General features: G+C 41.9%; 1 protein-coding gene across 1 annotated transcript in view; it reads right to left on the bottom strand.

Annotated features, from left to right (window-relative positions):
- Positions 1-15,674, bottom strand: part of DISP2 (dispatched RND transporter family member 2) — a 546,463-nt gene that overhangs the window by 364,072 nt on the left and 166,717 nt on the right. The window lies entirely within an intron of this gene.

Raw genomic sequence — 15,674 nt, 5'->3', positions numbered from 1 at the left:
AGCTTCTTTGTTCACCAGTGGGAGTGGGGAGCACTGAGCAGCCTATTTGTCCCTAGAGCAGTGGTTCCAGCCAGAAACTTGTAGTCTATTGGCCATTTTGGGTCAATTCCTAGCTCTTTTCAACCCCTGCTATAAAGCCTGCTTTAGCAGCTTTGCGTGATTTAGCGGAGTTGCCCATAGAGCACCATCGGGCAGCGCCGGTTAAACAAGGTTAAACTATTTCTGGCTCCATAAAGTCTGCTCTTCAATTTTTCCCTTAGAACTTCTCTACTTGCAATCTAAACAGTCTATTCTCTATCTCAAAAGCTCAGCACTTGCTCCTAAAGCATTATTATATAGGTAAAGTACTTATATACTAAACAAAGTACTACATTAGCCTAGAATCCCCTTGAGTATCCATTTCTCTATAGGTCCCTTCTGACTCAGTTACACAGCAAACTTTTTCACTTTTTCTAGCATGTTGAAGGGTCAGTTGCTAGCGTCCTCTCCTGTTCAGCTGGTGAATCTGGGCATCTTGAGGCAATGTTACAATTGCCTCATGTACACAGACAACCCACTCCTTCTCCCACAAAACACAAATACATGTGAGAGATGCAACTATATAGCCAAACTGGAGGCTGAGCTCTCTCAACTCAGGACTGGCAAGACCAGACAGGAGGAGAAGGAAACCACGCACACCACAAACTCAGTTTCACATAGAACTATCACAACTGCAAAACAAACACATAAACACACAAAGACATACTCGGAGGCACTGATCAAAAATCTACCAAAACTACAGAGGCCTCCAAAGCAGACACCCAAGCAACTGCCACCTCAAGACATAAGACATGCAACACATAGTTCTCAAAGTCAGTGTGCTAAACAGTCACAGCCCTTAAGGCCAAACACAATGCCAGACACACTTGTTATAGGTGACTCCATAGTCAGACATACTGACGTCCCACTCACCAGACTGAACAAGGAAAAGATCACAGTAAGCTGCCTGTCGGGCGCTAGAATCCGCCACATAACACAAGCACTCAGGTCACTCCACAGCAAGTACAAGTATGACTCAGTCATTGTCCATGCCGGTGTGAACGACCTGAGACGTACCTCCCTGGATTACATGAAAAGAGACATAGAGGAGCTCTCAGATTATGTAGCCCAGGCCGGTATGACCCTGACCCTGAGCAGTATCCTACCCTCACCAAGAATGATGCCACAGTACAGAGACAAAATGATCAGCTTTAATAATTGGCTTAATTACTGGTGTCATTCTAAGGGGATCCAATGTCTGTCTGCCTGGGATGACATGCTTGACAAGCCACACTGCTTCGCAAGAGATGACTTGCACCTGTCACCCCTGGGCTTCCGGATATTGGCAAAGGCTCTTGCCACCCCCATAGTGCCTTTTTTAGGCAAGGCTCAAATGATAAACCTACCGCCCTAGAAAACAAAAATAGAAAAAAACTAAGGGTAATACTGCTCAATGCCAGAAGTCTAAACCTCAAGATGCACGCCCTCGAAGCCCTCCTCAGTATGGAGAACATCAATGTCTGTGCTGTGACTGAAACCTGGTTCAAGGCTCCTGAGAGCACCCCGGCACTATCAGGTTATACCTCATATCATGCGTTCCGGCCTCAAAATCCGGACCGAACCACAAAAGGAGGGGGAGTATCCATATTCATAAAGGATACCCACACCTCCAGGTTAGTGGCAATGCACGAAGCATCGGAGACCATCCAGGTGCAATTAACCATAGGTAAAACTGCCCTACAGTTTGTAGCATGCTACAGACCACCCTCTCAAACTCAGGAAACCCACACAGCCTTCCTGAAGACACTGGAGAGTATGAATGTCTCTTCAAACACCATCATATTGGGTGACTTCAACTACCCAAACATAGACTGGGAACATTACTCAAGCCCCAACACCCTAGCCCAAAGGTTCCTGGAGTTCATAAACTCAAATGCTATGGAACAACTAGTCACCATTCCCAAGAGGAGAAAATATACTAGACCTGATCATCACAAACATGGGGACAAAATGCTCCACACGAAGTATATCCCTCATTGGTGAGATCAGACCATAAATTAATCTCACTGGAGATCCACATCCCGCCCCCAACCCCAGCAAAAAAGACCACAGTAAAGAACTTCTCAAAAGCAAACTTCACACTTCTTAAGACTGGAGTGGTATCCTTCAAGGCCCCTGAGCCAGTGGAAACCACAACCCATGCTGCTGAAACCCTTACAAATGCCTTCTACGAGCACCTCCAGGAATGTATGGATCAAGCAATCCCTAATAAAATCAAGACCCTTTCCACCAAAGGCAGGCGCCGGTCTGGTGGACCCCAGCCATAAACAAACTCTACAACAAGAGGAGAAAGCTACTACATGACAGAGCAAAATCCCTAAAAGGGAAGGCATCTCTGATCTATACTAGCAAAAACCTACGATCACTCATAAAATCATCCAAGGCCAACTTTGAGAGAAAAATCGCTAAAGACACAAAAGACAATCATAAGGCCTTCTTTAGCTATGTTAGAAACCTGGGTGGAAACTCCCAGATATGCTCAGAATTAGTCCAAAATGATACAAAAATCACTGAACCCACAGACATTGCCAACATACTGGCAGACAAGTTCAGTGCAAATTTCTCCCTTCCCTCCCCCCAAAAGGAGAAATATCTATCCCACCAGAGTCTAGCCTCCCAAACATCTCAGATGCCCAGGTGAGAGCTGCTCTCTCTAAAGCAAAAAACACAGCATCAATGGGACCGGACGGTGTCCCCAGCTGTGTGTTACACGAACTCAATGAGGAACTAAACCCACACATAAGGCTGCTGTTTAATCTTAGCCTTACTACAGGATATGTACCCAAAGAATGGCATACGGCAACTGTGGTCCCACTCCACAAAGGTGGTGCTTCTACGGACCCTGGAAATTACCGCCCCATAAGCTTGATGAGCCTTGTCTGCAAAGCTATGGAGAGGATCATAATGGAACTCATAAATAAAGACATTGGGGACCTACAGACACTGGATCCTACCCAATTTGGCTTTGTCAAGGGCAGATCCTGCCTCTTGAACTTGGTCGACTTTTTTGAAACAGTCACTAAGGCCATTGATGAGGGTAAGGCAGTTCACACAGCCTACCTTGACCTAGCAAAAGCTGACACAATACCCCACTCGGGCATCATAGAAAAGCTCACCAGCTTAGATGTAAACCCATATGTCACAAGATGGGTTGCAAACTGGTTCAAGGACAGAACCCACAGGGTTAGAGTTGCTGGTGCCATGTCAGACTCTAAGCCAGTCACGAGCGGTGTCCCACAGGGCTCAGTCCTGGGCCCCCTCTTGTTCGGCATTTATTTTTCTGAAGTGCAGGCAGACATAGGGGGATTGTGGCTGACAAAATTTGCAGATGACTGCAAACTGGGGACCATAATTGACACTCCATCAGACACAGACATCCTCCAGAGAGGTCTCATAGAAATGGATAACTGGTGCCAGAGCCATGGCCTTAAGCTAAATGCCAAAAAATGTATAGTCATACCCTTTGGGAAAAACAAGGTAACCCCTAATTACCATATAGGTGGTAATCCATTAAACACGGAAGAAGTTATCAGAGACCTGGGGACCCAAGTTGACAGTAACCTCTCTTTTGACACTCACATTGCCAAAGTGGTTAGGAAGACCTTCTACATTGCCCACCTGATCATGAAGGGATTCACATCCAGATCAGGAGAGGTCATTGTACCCCTGTACTCTTCACTTATCAGACCAATGATTGAGTACAACGCCCCATTGAATGTACCTTACCCGACACCTGCAGCAGTTGGAAAGACCCCAAAAGTTCCTCACCAAAAGGATAAAGGGGCTCAAACATATGTCATACGCTGCCCAACTGAAGAAACTCCAGCTCTATTCAGTCGCATACCGTCTGCTCAGTGGTGATCTGTGCCTGACATACAAGGCCATGTCCAACCCGCATTTAATGGACATGCTCCACCTCAAAAAATCCAAATCCACCAGAGCCACGAGAGCAAGAGACTTAAACCTCAACATGGATATAAATAGGATGTGCTGGAGGGACAGATTCATCACCCAGAGACTCCCTACACTATGGAACAGAATCCCAGTCCATGTGAGGCAGAGCCCCTCACTGACTCTGTTCAAGAGAAATCTTTACGAGTGGATGGGAGATCGTAGGTTTACCCCGGGAATCATCTCTGTGTCACTGCTGGACAGAGGCACAGCAAACTAATGGGTATAGTATTCTCATCCTAAGGGGTGGTGAAAGCCACACACACTCTGGCTAGGCTTATAAATGCCCTAGGGCAGATAGCCTAGTATGAACCTATGAAACTATGAACCTAAATGGTTACTACACAGAGAGTGGACCCCTGAGGGAGGGCTAGAAGGTGAGGGAGTACAGCAGTTAGTAGTGCCTAGAGCCTACCATCTGGTGCTTCTAGCCATAGCCCATGATATTCCCTTTGCAGGTCTTATGGGCATAAAATGTACAAAGAAGCATATTATGCAGTACTTCTATTGGCCTGGAATTTCTAAAGATGTAACAGGGTACTGCAGGACCTGTGAGCAGTGCCAAAAGTTGGGCAAGGCAGTAGACAAGGTGAGAGCTCTCCTTTGATGCCTTTGTCTGTGACTGAGGAGCCATTTTAAGGGGTAGCTATGGATATTTTGGGTCCTCTGAGTATCCCAAGTTCCACAGGGAAAAAGTATATCCTAGTGGTAGTGGATTATGCTACACAATACCCTGAGGCAGTGGCTTTGTCCTCCATTGAGGCAGAGAAGGTAGCAAATGCTCTGTTAGAGATTTTCAGCAGGGTAGGTTTCCCAAAAGAAATACTGACTGACAGAGGTGCCAATTTCATGTCAGACCTGCTGGCTTGTCTGTGGATGTCCTGTGGGGTGAAGCACATGAAGACCACCCCCTACCATCCTCCAACTAATGGTCTTGTAAAGAGGTTAAACTCTACAATCAAGTCCATGCTACGGGCATTTGCAGATCAGTTTAAGAGGGAGTGGGACAAATATTTTCCCCATCTGTTGTTTGCTTACAGAGAGGTTCCCCAGGAATCCATAGGTTTTTCACCCTTTGAGTTGCTGTATGGGCATAGGGTGAGAGGACCTCTAGATTTAATTCAAGATGAGTGGGAAGGCACATGTGAGTCTCACAAGGAGTCTGTTGTGGTATACGTCCTAAACCTCAGGACAAGACTCAGGGAACTCATGGGCTTGGCCCAGGAGAACCTGGCAGAAGCCCAACAACAGAAAAAGGTGTGGTATGACAGGAATGCTTGAGCTAGAGAGTATGCTGTGGGGCAGCAGGTAATGGTTTTCATTCCTGTCAGACACAACAAACTGCAAGCAGCTTGGGAGGGACTCTACAAGGTGGTAATAAAGGTAAGTCATGTTAACTACATGGTGGAACTACTAGGCAGATGGCAGGGGCAAAAATTGTACCATGTTAACATGATGAACCTTTACCATGATAGGGAGGGCCTTGTGCTGAGCATTTGCAGTGTATTGCAGGAGAAGTCTGAGGGAGATCTGGGGACTGATCTCCTCAGTGAGGCTTGGGCTGACACCTCAGTGGAAGGGGTAGCAATGTCCCAGCAGCTATCACCTACCCAAGTTTCAGAAATCCAAGCAGTGTTGCAGGAATTTGGGGACATGTTCAATGGAAAACCAGGGTGCACCCACCTGGGGCAGCACCAGGTGGAAACAGGACCCAAAAGGCCTATTAGGCAGTCCCCTTATAGGGTGCCTGAGAGAGGGTCAAACAGACTCTGAAGGGGAGGTACAGGAGATGTTGGAACTAGGGGTGATTCAAGAGTCCAACAGTCCCTGGGCCACCCTAGTGGTGCTGGTGCCAAAGAAGGATGGCAGCACCAGGTTCTGTGTAGACTACAGGAAATTAAATAGTCACACAGAGTCAAATGCTTACTCCATGCCTAGGACAGATGAGGCCCTAGAGCAGCTTGGTGGGGCTAAGTATCTTACAACCATTGATCTTACCAAGGGTTACTGGCAGGTGCCCTTGACTCCCAGTGCTAGAGAGAAGGCAGCATTTGTGACTCCTTTTGACTTGTATGAGTTCACAAAGGTGCCCATTGGGATGCAGAATGCCCCAGAAACTTTCCAGAGGCTGGTAGATCATATCCTGGCAGGGGCAGGAGGGTTTGCCCTTGCTTATCTAGATGATATTGCCATCTACAGCCATTCCCGGCCAGAGGACCTTCAGCATGTCAGGGAGGTGCTGGGCAGACTACAGAGGGCAGGGTTGACCATTAAGCCGAGCAAATGCCAGGTGGGTATGGCAGAGGCCTCCTACCTAGGACATAGAGTGGGGAGTGGTATGATAAGGCCAGAACCTGCCAAAGTGGAAGCCATTCAGGCATTGCCTGCACCTCTTACTAAAAAGCAGGTGAGGGCATTTTTAGGGACAGCAGGGTACTACAGAAAGTTTGTCCCCAGTTATAGTACCATAGCTGCTCCTCTCACAGGCCTGACAAGGAAGAACAGGCCACATAAGGTAATGTGAGCAGGCATTCCAGAAGCTTAAAGAAGCTTTGGGAGGGCCTCCTGTGTTAGCCAGTCCAGATTACAGCAAATAATCTGTTGTGCATGTGGATGCTTCAAACCATGGGGTGGGGGCTGTACTTAGCCAGATTTCTTCAGAGGCAGAAGAGCACCCAGTGGTTTATCTCAGTCATAGACTCCAACCCAGGGAGGAATGCTATGCAGTTGTAGAAAAGGAATGTCTAGCCATAGTGTGGGCACTGCAGAAACTTCAGCCTTATCTATATGGAAGGAAATTCACTGTTATGACAGATCACAACCACCTAACATGGTTAAACAGAGCCAGCCAGCAAAATGCCAAGTTGCTAAGATGGAGCCTAGGGTTGCAAGCATATGCTATGTCAGTGCAGCACCGCAGTGGGATTAGCAAAGCCAATGCAGATGGCCTCTCAAGACAGAGAATGGGGTAAGGTATACTCAGATAGACCTAACCCTCTCAAAGGTCACTTGAAAAACTAGCTTGAGTTCTCCGGGGGGGGGGGGGATGTGAAGGCTGCCAGCCTAGCCAAATAGAATTTTATAGATAATTCTATCATTTGTAAATATTAATGTAAGGCACAGGCTTGTTGTTTTAAATGGAAAAAACTGCTGTTAGATGTGGAACTGAAAAAAATGTAACAGTGCACTCTGCTGGCAGAAAGCTGACCAAGTAAAGCATGTCGTTACCCTTTGATCTAACACGGTGCCGAAATGTCTAAATGAAGAAATTCTTTCTATTGTTTTAACCAAGAGTTAAATTGCTAGATTTAAACATGCAAATGTATTTTTATTGCTCTGCTTCCTGACCAGCTGCAAGATAACAAAAGGAGATGTTAAGAATGTAAATGTAGTTTCTGTTAGCCTGGGAACCGAGGGAAGTGTGAAGAATGATGTAATCAGAACCAGGAATGCGATTTTAAAAACAGAGAGAAGCAGAGAGCATTAAGCATTTGTTGTCCTGACTATCCAACTTATCAGCACTGTCTTGCTCTATATGTAAGTTTATCTTAGACTTGTATTTTCTCTTAGAAATAGCTAGAAACTAGAAAGATTAGACTGTGTTTTTCTGTGATGTCAGAACTATACTACTGAATTATTTTAAGTATTTCTCTGTGATCTCTGAACTCTTGACTAGCACTGTGTAGTAAAAAGTATTGTCTTGTGTTTTTAGTATTTATTATTAAATATTTTTAAACCTTTCAACTGTGGCTGTTTTGTATAGAGTTAATTTAAGCTCTAGAGTACATTGCATGTATATAGTGATTACTGTCCAAGTCACTCCAAATAAGCATTGCTGTTCAGTCGCACTTACCATTTGGATAATAATATTGCACAGTAATAACTGGGCACCCTTTTAAGGGCCTTTGAGTAGCTGATAAATATTAGCTGGGTGGTGGCAATGATTTCTACTGTATAGCCTGGGTAAAAGGGGCACAGCTGGAGAACCTGTGCTAGCCTTCCCCAGGAGTGTCTGTGTGGTTGTATAAACTCTTCTCAATGTGTGTGTGTATGTCAGCTACTTAGGCAGGGACTCAAAGCACTGGTTGGACAGAGAGGATGCTGGAGGTTTTAGCTTGCCCACTAGGCTAAGCTCTGGACCCTATAGCTGTGCCAGTGGGGAGTCTTATTGGGGACCTGGAGAGCAAGGGAGCAACCAGCCCCAGACTGACTGTGATCTCTGTGTGTTCTTAAGGGAAATTCGTCTTTACTGTGTGTCTTTGTTATCCTTTCCTCCTATATGAGACGCCCATCACTGGTGTGGTGAGGATTGAGGCTCCTTGATTGCTGGGCCAGGGCACAGGCATCACCATGTTAATAAATGACTTCTTCACATTATCTTAAAAAATATGAACATATGCTCTTTGTGTCTGTTTTTATTCAGAGAAAATGCAGAACATTTATATGCATGAAGTACACCTCAGTTTTGGAGATGTGCACGATGTAAAACATTTATATTCACACTACAAATATTCTGCTTTAGTTTTTAAGTTCTTTTACTTAGAATGTGATAAATAGTGCTGCAGCAAATGTGCAAATGGTGAGTATTGCTGTTATAGCTGCAATTATTTACATGTAATCTTGCACTTGATGATGCTAGTGTTAAAGTGATAAAGTTATGATGATTACATTACTGGAAGATGGCGATCTTGCATGTAAACTAGTGTGTGTGTGTGTGTGTGTGTGTGTGTGTGTGTGTGTGTGTGTGTGCAGAAAGGTACTGTGATGTGAACACATTGTGGTGCCTTTTGGTATTCAGCAACTGCTGTTACATGGTGCTGCATATAGTGCTGTAATACAAAGACATGAAGCATCACTCATGGCTAGCCCTGTGGCTGTTCTTAATGATAATGAGACAGTACAGGGGAGAGGGATATGCTAATTAGCCATGCATTCTCTCCTCTGGAACCACCTCCAGGAAGGAATCTATACCACAAATGATTCAAGAAAAAACTCAGCTGTATAGAGCCACCCCCACCCTGTCATGGTATTGAACATAGCTAAAATGCCATATCCAAATATCTGTCACAACCATGGTACAGAGATGGGGGGGTGGAGGTAGCCAATAGATGCCAGAGATACGTTATACTCAAGTGCCTTAATTACACCAACATCACTACAGGGATCAAGGGCTGGGGTGGGGGCCACTACACACCAAAGATTTGTTATACTCAAGTGCTTTAATGGCACCAGAATCAGTATAGGGATTGGGAGTGGAGGAAATGCCAACCAGCAGGGATACCTTTAACATAAGGGCCATAATGGCATTGGCATCTGTACAGGGATCAGGGTGGGGAGGACACTAGATACCAGGGATTATTCTAACATTAAATGCCATAATAATAGGCAGATCAGTACAGGGATCATGGCTTAAACTATCCACCAGGAATTTTAGAAATGTGTCATGATGACACATAACCTATTACAGTAGTTGGTTGTCAGGGATTGGGGGAACAAACTGGTCACTAAGGCAATTACAGGTGTGCCATAACTGCACTTAAGCTATTATGGTGATGGGGTGGTGGGGGAATCACAGAAAGGAAGAAAAGTCAGGGGGACAGGTAGGGGGAACAGTGATGTGTATGCATGTGTGTTTGAATTTGAATGTGTACTTGTGTGTGTGGAAGAGTGTCTTTGGGGGGAATGCCAATGCCTACATGAGTAACAGTTTACTACTGCAACATGCATATCAGCAATGAAATGCATATCAGGTAGTAAATGTGATTCAGAGAGATGCAAATTAGACAAACATTTGGTCTTACCTTGCTGCGGCTGTCATGTCTCTGAATTGCAAATGATCTCATTGTGGGAGCAAGGCCTTTTTAGTGTGAGTTAGACCCTTTAATGAATTCCCAGGTATGAATTTTTTATCATATTATTTTATCTAGGCCTAAGGTTAGTGTGTTGCATTGTGCATTTCTCATACACACACACACATATACACACACACACACACACACACACACACACACACACACACACACACACACACACACACACACACACACACACACACGTGCACATATATTTATATATATAAACAGTGGACACTGATAAAGGATCTGTTAAAAATTTGTATCTGAAACAATGCATAAATCATTTTTACGTTTGTTTCCATCATGTGTGTGACATTGTGTCAACAAGCATTTAACACCATTCCATGTGCACTATCAATCCATCTTCATCTACTAAAATGGAAAAAATACATACACTGCAACATACAATATACACACAGCACCATAAAACAGTACTGAAACTGCTTAAAATGATTTTTGATAAACTAAAATAAAAAAAAATTAAACAATAAAATAAAACATGAATTACAACCAGATGATTAGAAACCACCAATTAATAACAACAAAATGACCCATTTCTAAACATATATATATATATATATATATATATATATATATATATATATATATTAGTGTACTAACAATAAACTATTGAAAACACAACTAAACAATAAATCTAATACTAACATAACCCTCACTTTGCTACTAAAATAAGGAGTAGAAATTTTCCTGTGATGCCAATTTGGTTTAAAAAAAAAACAGAAAAAATGTAAAACCCTGTTCAATGGACGTCTTATGCAGTTACTACAGACCACTGAAATCAGGTAAAACAATATTGCAAACCTACAAAAGGCAGACAAATGGACTATATGGGCTGCTGATTTGTATAATAGATGAAATCCTTTGTACTGAATTTATTTTTAGACTCATGATGTATTAACTCTTTCTACCCGCGGTGGTGGTGCTGCGGTAGCATTGTCGCCTCAGAGTAAGACGCTGTCCGGTTCGATTCTCAGCTAGAGCATTTTCTGAGTGGAGACATGCGTGAATGGGCGTACCTTCGTTGAAGGTTGTGCGTCAGGCCTGGCAAGCCGGTACGTAAAAATCAACTGCCAATCATTAGCGGACCGGAGTTCCGCTGTGGCGACCCCTAACCGGGAAAAGCCGAAAGACACAAACAAACGTATCAACTCTTTCTGAAATGTATCGCCCTAAACTTACAACAGAAGACGTCTCTCTGTCTATTTATCTATTTTTTTTAAACTGGTAGTGCACTATTCAAAATGGCTATTTGCGGACTCAGCCCAGGTGAAAAAGCATGCACAAGTATCAAACAATAAAAATGAGTAAAGAGAGATAAAACATTAAGAATTACAATACATAATTCATAGAATATTCAAAAAGTGACAAAACAGAAAATAAGAATCATAACAGTAATAATATATACTTATGTACAGAGTAGTAGAGTGAGGTCCTTAGTTGAAAGAATGGAGTGGTATTTAATTTATTACATTCCACACTCCTCCATATTCCATATAAAAATGTATGTGTGTGTGTGTGTGTGTGTGTGTGTGTGTGTGTGTGTGTGTGTGTTTGTGTGTGACAGAGAGAGAGAGAGAGAGAGAGAGAGAGAGAAAGAGAGAGATCTTAAGAGCAGTGTGAAACCTTAAAAAAACAACAAAAAAAAAAAAAGAAAACAAATGCAGAGCCAGTTCTCTCAACTGTGAAGTGCTGTTATTTTCTTTCATCAGCTTTAGCCTTGATCATCCTAGATTTGCCAATCATTTTCATGAAGTTAGACTTGCTTAAGAGCACTTGTTAGATAACTGAACTATGCCTTTAAGAAGATTCATTGTCACTAATTGCATGATTTCTAGTGTGGGAATTGAAAGGTATGGTCGGGACTGAGAGTAACTTGGTGCTGGGTATGAATAAGGAAAAACTTTAACAACATGAAAGTTATCTCATAAAACACTGGCAGGGTAATAGTACAAGTATATGCTCTTTAGAGGGATGTTGGTGGGTGGCAATTTGTAAAGGCTGTTGACTGTCTGTGTGAATTGCAAGACTGATAAATTATTGTCCCAGTCACAATAAACCCTTTTCATTTCTATGAGGTATGGACTGTGGTTTTGCAAATTAGTTTTCCATGTTAATATTTAAATTAGATCTAAGGTGTACTTCTTGGAAACAACCATCTGAAGCAATTCCCTAAATGGCATTATTTATAAGTATCTGAAAACTGAAACAGTGAACCTAAGCTCTTTGTTTGCTCCAGTAAGCCATTTTGCAAATTGTTTATTTTGGCAGGGATTAGTAGGCCTTATCAGAGGCCAATGTTTTAAGCTGAAGTGGTTGGGGGAAAGGAGGTACAACGTTTGGCCATCACCTACAATAAACATTTGGATAGCGTAGTGATAAAATAATTTTGATTGAGAAGCAAGTATAAAAAATACAAATTTCATAATTATTATAATTGTATATCTTACTGAAGACAAACTTGGTTTCTGTCCAGTGTGGCTGTTTCTGAAAGAAATGCTCAGTTGAGTTCCAGAAAACATGGATTCACTCATGGTCAGTCTTGCCATCGTAAACTGATACACATCACTGAGTGTGTAACACAAGTATCTGACTGGCTGGGTTTAACTTAATGTCATTTTGTGTGTTTTAAAACAGTTATTACAGGAGGCTGTTTAGTGAATGGATAGTCAGTGGCTGAGAAAGCTTTTGATGATAAGGATTAGAAACTGGCTAAGGTTCAAAGAACAAAGGGCAGTGGTGACTGGGACACAATCAGATGAAGGGTAGGGGAAAAGTGAAATGTTTCATGGCACCAGTTTTAGGTCTTATCAGTCACTCTGCATAGTGGTAAGAGGGAACGTTTTGTCTCTGAATGCTTAAGAAGTTTGTCAACATGTAGCAGTCATTCAAAGTTAAACATACTGAACTGTAACGAGTGTAATTAAAAATAAAATAAATCAATGTGCTGACAAAGTGAGAGAGGTATAGGAATGCATCATGTCAAAAGATTAATTTTACTTATATTTGACAGCTTTTATGCTCTGCACTGCCCACTAGATATAACAGGAATACTATATAAAGCATGTCATTGACATGATTTAACAGACAATCTTTTGACGGAGAACAAACAATTGCCACTGAAGCTATACTGCATTCAAAAGAGCACTGTTTATTTTACAAAACCTGCCACAGAAATCTGACTACTGTCACCAGTGCCAAAAGCCAAATTGTTAAATACAGAACTTTTTTCAAACACCATTCTAAACTCTATCCCCTGAAGTTTGTAATGAACCACTATTGAAAAGCAGGTGTGCACGTATTTCAGCAGACATTTATTATAGCAATAACCGAATGTCATTGTATAATAGCAATAACCAATGACTGAGTGTGGTATACTGAAGATTTACCTACAGTTGGTGTGGTTTAATTATGAGGGCAGAGCCCGAGTGATTAAACAAAGACAACATGGTTAAATCTTCAATATATCACACCCAGTCATCGGTTATTGCTATTATACAATGACATTATTTAAGATAGAAATTGCTTATGTCTTTATATAATGGCGCCATGGTGTTCTTTCGCATTGTTTATGTATTCTGCCGCTTTGTTGATGTACTGCACGTGTGTATGGGACTTACGTTTCCATGCTTATGCAGTACATCAGTGCTTTGGAAAGTAAGCAATGGTTAAAGGAAGATCTCCATTGCTTCTGCTTCTTTTTTTTTGTAAAGAAAAAAATGCAAAATCTGGACAGTTGAGAGGTATGAGAGAGACTGACAGGGCAAAAATACAAGGAGAATCAGATATGTTTCTTTAGTTTTGCAGAATGCACCTGATTTTTCTTGTATTTTCTCTGCCCTCTGGAAGTACCTCTTGACCTCTAGCTGAAAATCTTAGAACCAAGAAAAATATAAGCTAGAAAACAACAAACCATGATCCAGAATAAACCCCAACACTCTTTTTTAATGTTACAAAAATTAAGCGCTTTCATCCTGATATCTAGAATGTCTACAAACCAGGATGAAAGCGCTTAATTTTGTAACAATAAAGAAGAGTGTTGGGCACTGTTATGGATCCTGGTTTGTTGTTTTCTAGCTGAAAATGTGGACACTTAACAAGCAGCACATACAAATAGAAGAAAGTCTGGTGGCACTTCAGCGGACTGACTTTTTTCTATTGGTATATGCTCAATTTACAACAAGCACACTGGTTGGGTTGACCAATCAGTGTGCATGTTTTTGAATGTTAAAGAGCTACCATTGTATAATTAAGCAATAATCAATGACATCAGTGTGGTATATTAAGATTTACCCACAGCTGGTGTGGTTTAATCATGAGGGCGAAGCCCAAGTGATTAAATAAAGCCAACTGTGGGTGAATCTTAATATACCGCACCACGGAGTCAGTTATTGCTATTATACAATGACAGTATTTAAGAAATAAAATGTACTTTTCTGAAATAATGTCTTTCTATAATGGTGCAGTGCTGTCCATCCGTGGCTGGTACACATTCTGTTGCCTTTTTTGATGTACTGTGCATGTGTATGGGACTTGCGTTCCCATGCATACCCAGGATATCAGTGCTTTGGTAAGGAACCAGTGGAGAAAAAAAGGTCTTCGTTGCGCTGTTTTTCTTTTCTTTTTTTTTAAATAAAAAAAAAATGTTTCGGACAGTTTAGGGGTAGGAGAGAGACAGAATGGAGGAGATACAAGGAAAATCAGGTACGTGTCTTTAGTTTTGAATAACGTACCTGATTTTCCTAGTATTTTCTCTGTCTCGTCTCTCTGCTATGTCCAGAGTCTGGATTTCAGATTTTTTTAATTTATTTTTGTGAAAAATAGATAAAAGTTACAGTGTATGCCAACTGAAAAAAGTCTGGATGACCAGAACTTTTTCCATTGGTATATGCTTGGATTTACAACGGGCACGCTGATTGGGCTGACCAATCAGCATGCTCATTTTGGAACATTAATGGCCAGTCATTGTATAATAGGTATTTAACATCAGGGATTACTGCAGCAATCATCTGCCCATAGGTTCATAGGTTCATAGGTAGGTACTAGGCTATCGGCCCAAGGGCCTACGTAAGCCTAGCCAGCAAGGTACCATAGCTTACCACACTTACCAGACTTCTTTATAAGACCAGCTGCATCAGTGCAATGCAAGTTGATAGGGATTCTGAGTTACAGGGGCTATATTGAGAAAGCTTAACTCAGCATTCTTGTTTGGGAGTTCGGCCATAGGCTAAGAATCTAACTAGTGACAGTCATTTCTACATAATATACCACTATATATTTTAGAAAGTCTATCTGGCAGAATTAAAGTGACCATATCTTTTATTGGCTGTTTAACAGTTTGACTTTATATCACATCACCTTTATTTTTATTTTAACAAAAAGTAACATTCTACGTGCAGAAAGTGTTTATAATGTTTTCTTCAAAAATGCAGCTTGTGGACACATTAAACTTTTAGAGCATCTTCAGAATGAACAGTGCATATATACATACGAGTGCCTCATATAGAGAATGCTGAAAAGAGTGTTGAACAAAACATCTATGCCTTTTACACTGAGCACAAAACACAAAACAAAATGAAAACATAATTTTTGCAGTGGGCATGCCCCCTCACCCCTCTGATAATTATATATACCAACTCCAAGGTCACATAATACGAGATCACACATCTATCTAACTTTGGCTTTTCTAAATAAGGTATATGTGCAGTTTATATATGATGTTTTTGGAATCATCACTCTCATTAATTTTAACAAATAATTACCAGTAGCATA

Source organism: Protopterus annectens, chromosome 6.part0, assembly GCF_019279795.1.
Source record: "Protopterus annectens isolate FY-2018-M chromosome 6.part0, PAN1.0, whole genome shotgun sequence".
Lineage (NCBI taxonomy): Eukaryota > Metazoa > Chordata > Ceratodontiformes > Protopteridae > Protopterus > Protopterus annectens.
This window is presented reverse-complemented; position numbering and strand designations above follow the sequence as displayed.